Here is a 4,370-nt window from a genome sequence, read left to right on the forward strand (position 1 = left end):
GGACAGCCCAGGGAAGAAACCGAGGGAGGGCTGGAGAAACGTCCCCGGAGGCCCAAAGGACCCGCAGGCTCCGATTCTTCCCCTTCACACGTTGCGGGGAGACTCGGCTCTCTTGGGGGGGGAGGTTGGGGGGGCTCTGATGCTGGGAAAGAGGGAAGGAGAGAGAGGAAAAGGATGAGAAGCAGGGAGGGGGAGGGGCTCAGCTGCAGTGGGGGGAGGGGGATCCTGAGGGAGGACCTGGAGGAGTGGGGGGGAAGGGTGTCCCCAGAGAAAGTCTGTCCATGGGGGGGTTAAAGGTGGACAGCAACTTGAGGGCACAAACCATCATTAGCCTCTCTGATTATAGGAGATCTCCGGTTTTTTCCCCACCAGTGAAAGCGCTGGGGATGGTGATGACTTAACACCAGTTCATTTCATGGCTGTTCAAAGTTACATGGGCACTGAAAAAACGGACTTCACCTCATATTTCTTCTTTTTACAATTTTCTAAATTGTTTTTAATGTTTTTTTAATAATTTCATGTATATATCTGTGTTTAGCTTTGTGTATCCAACCCAGTCACTTGTTGAGAGATGGGTTGATTATATAAATTTGATAGCTAGATGATATAGATAGTTGGGGAAGGGGTAGAGAGATAGAGATGATATAGATAGATAGATAGATAGATAGATAGATAGATAGATAGATAGATAGATAGATAGATAGACAGACAGACAGACAGACAGACAGACAGACAGACAGACAGACAGACAGACAGACAGACAGACAGACAGACAGGCAGATAGAGATGGCTAGATAGATAAGATAGAGATGAGAGAAAGAGATGAGATAGATAGATAGATAAGATAAGATAAGATATAGAGAGATAATAGAGAGAGATCTAGAGAGAGAGATGATAGAGATAAGAGAGGGAGAGAGTGGGAGGGAGGGAGAGAAAGAGGGAGGGAGAGAGAGAGAGAGAGAGAGAGAGGGATCCTGGGATTTCCAGACCGCTTCATCCCAGGACTAGCCTGGACTGGCCTTGCATAGTTGCTGAGATCAGCCCAGGTGAGGGAGGGATTTTCACCTGCTGACAGGGAGCCTTTCCTCTCTAGCTCATCCGAAAAACCGTTCTTGAAGAGAGAAAATAGCGTATCCGAAACAAGACTGAAAAGAAGGAGCTTCTTCTTCTTTACCCTTCGTATAAAGTGTGGATTTCACACTTTCGCCTTGTGGCAGACCGATCAAAGCAAATTAAGTAATCAAATTTGTTAATTCCCATTTTAAAAAGCATATTTTCCAAACGGCACAATGAATGGCAAGAACACTGGATTTAAAAAAACAAACAATGTAAAACAGAGTTAGGGATGTCTTATGGTAAACAAAAACAGACATTTTTTCCTAGGCAGTAAAAGGAGGGAAAGAAAGAGAGCAAATAGATCAGTCTCTAAGGAAGGATTTGGCCCAAAGGCTTTGAATTAAAGCGGTTCAGAGTCTCCTGGCGTTTCTCCACATTTGATTTCAGTGCCCACGGGAGACCCTTAAAATGGGAAGCATCCAGAATCTGATGTGCAAAAATGTAACAGAATAACAGAATAATACAGCTGGAAGGGACCTTGGAGGTCCTCTAGTCCAGCCCCCTGCCCACGCAGGAGACCCTATACCACTTCAGACAAATGGCTGTCCAGTCTCTTCTTAAAAGCCTCCAGTGATGAAGCGACCACAACTTCTGGAGGCAAGCAGTTCCACTGATTAATTGTTCTCACTGTTAGGAAATTGCTCCTTAAATCCAGATCTCTCCTTAATAAATTTCCATCCGTTACTTCTCAGTCTGCCTTCAGGGGCTTTGGAGAATAGCTTGGCTCCCTCTTCTTTGTTGCAGCCCCTCAAATACTGGAAGAGGAGAAAGGAATAATAATCTGTGGATTATTTTTAGTAAGCCTCCCGCTCACATCTTTGATAGTTGTTCCTGGGAAACAGTCTGACTGTCCATTCAACAAATTGCTGGTTCAGTTCCTCTGAGCAATGAATCCTCAATCACCAACACAGGTCTTTGTTTATCTTTAGGAAGTCTGGTCTGATTTCTTTTTCTGCAATTGGTACACTTGGTGTTGTCCCTTTTCCAGGTGCCCACAGGCTCTCTTCCAAGGGGGGGGGGTATTACTGACAGGAGCCCCAGTCTTCTCTGTGTTTGAGACAGTTCCTCCACTGACCTATTCTTCATGTGCCCCAGATGAGGAATGGGAGGGAAAAAATCTGCCCTTGGAGATCTAAGCCAGGGGAAAACTGCAGAATCAGTCTGGATGACTTCTGGAGGGGGCAAGGCTCAGTGGGAGAGCTATCTAGGGGCATCTGGGGGTGCTGGGGAGAAGGGAGGGGCCTTCCACTCAGAGTTGCCCCCTTGATCTTTCCTCTCTCCCGCAGAGCTGCTCTCTCTCCCCCCTGATGGCAAATGTCTCCTACACCAGGAATGGCTTCGGGTGGACTTTCTCCTCTGGCCCAAAGAAGCCCTGGGGAAGACACCCTTCCCAACATCCCCTGCCCAGGAGCCCTCAGACTAGGGAGATGGACATCAGTGCAACCTTCCCAAAGATCAAGGCCATTGGCCACAGGATCACTCAGGGCCTTTTCTGAGGGGGAGGAATCTCAGATGAGTTCCAGTTGGGGGCCACATGTGAGACTCGCACAGGACTCTGTTGGGGACCATCGGGTCAGGACCAGGTCCTCCACCCAGGACATGAAGCAGGAGGACCCTCAAACTGTGCAGGAGACACTGCTCCAGGGGTCTCCTCTGCCCAGAGGAAGGGGGCTTCAGACCCGAAGGCAGGAAGGGCTGTGGGGCGGCAGTGGTGATAGGTGGGCAGTCCTGGAAAAGGCCTCTGGGGTCTCAGGTGGAGGGAGGGAGGCGTTGGGTGCCAAAATTGGGCAGGACCCTCCAGTTGTGAAGGAGAGAAATGGCACAAATGGCTGGGTGAGTGTAGGGGGAGTCTCGGGTGTCCCCCAATGGCTCCCCAGAAGTGCTTGAAGGGGACCACATCTCCTGGCATCCTGTTCCTCAAAGGTGGGCTTGAGGGGAAGGAGAGCAAGGGGGCCTATGAGCAGGAGGGGGGTCCTACCCCTTCCACTCCCTGGATCTGCCCACCCTCCTCCCGAACCAGTTTTAACTTTGGACCTGAGGTAGTCGGGATGGTTGATCCAGAGGCAGGGGAGGTGTCAATCTGGGGAGGGGAAGGGGAGAAGGGAGGACCCTTCTGCAGGAAGGGAGAGGAAAGAGGAGGAGGAAGAGGAAGGAAGGAGGAATTCCAGGATTTTTCTTACAATGTTTATTCTTTTATAGCAAAGAAAAGGGAAGGGATTCGGACGAAGAGTAATGAAGATGAAGCTGCTGTGGATTTAAAGCCGGGGAAGATTTGGGTGTCTGGACTGATAGGAAGTTCCAGAGTCCCAGGGGTCAGTCTAGATGGTCTCCACCACTCCCTCACAAGAAAGAGAGGCCTCCAAAGGAAAGCCAGAGGTGTCTCAGCAGGAAAAGCTCCAGGCTGCCATTCTCCACCTCCCCCCAATCTAAAAACTTGACCCCCCCCCATTTTTCAGAAATTGCAAGAAAGAGACAGAAATTCATCAGCTAATGGGAAAAAAACCCTTCCTTTCCCACCAGGAAGCAGGAAGGATGGCAGGATTAATTCATGAGTGCTGTAGAAAAAAAGAGACGGGGAAGAAAGTTAGAAAATAAAGTGAAGCCAGTGTAAAAAGCTTATTATTCCTCTCTTTCAGCCACCCCCCCCCAGACAGGCCCACATTGCAGGGGGGTGGTTGATAGGTAGGAACAAAATGAGGGAGTGCCCCCCCTTTTTTTTCAAAGAGGAAAAGGATGCAAAGCACCAGCAATTCATCTCCAGAGGCTTATTGAATTTTCCCCAATTGACTTAACTGGGGGGTTAATCAGGAAAGTAGGCCTCCCCCCCCCAGACGTTTCATATCAACAAAGAAGATGGGGCTACGATGGGGGGGGAGCAAAGCTGGGTGTCCCTTGGCCAGAAATTGTGAGAAATGTCACAAGGAGACTTCCCTTCCCTTTTGCAATTTCCCAAAACCTGGAAACATCCTGGGGCAGATTTTAGTGTTTGTGTGTGTGTTTGTTTTTGATTGCACTGTTTTATTTATTTATTTATTTATTTATTTATTTATTATTTGAATTTATATCCCGCCCTTCTCCTTGCGGACTCAGGGCGGCTGACAATCAATTAAAAACACCAATAACAATTACAAAATTAAAATTAATTAAAATGAAATATTTAAATATTGTCTGATTAAAATATGATTAAAACCCCTCTAAAAACCCCTCTTAAAAATTGCCCTAGGCCAGTCCCGCTTGTTGGAATAGCCATGTCT

This window comes from Protobothrops mucrosquamatus, unplaced genomic scaffold (assembly GCF_001527695.2).
Source record: "Protobothrops mucrosquamatus isolate PMUCROS unplaced genomic scaffold, P.Mucros_1.0 scaffold9054, whole genome shotgun sequence".
In the NCBI taxonomy this organism is placed as follows: domain Eukaryota; kingdom Metazoa; phylum Chordata; class Lepidosauria; order Squamata; family Viperidae; genus Protobothrops; species Protobothrops mucrosquamatus.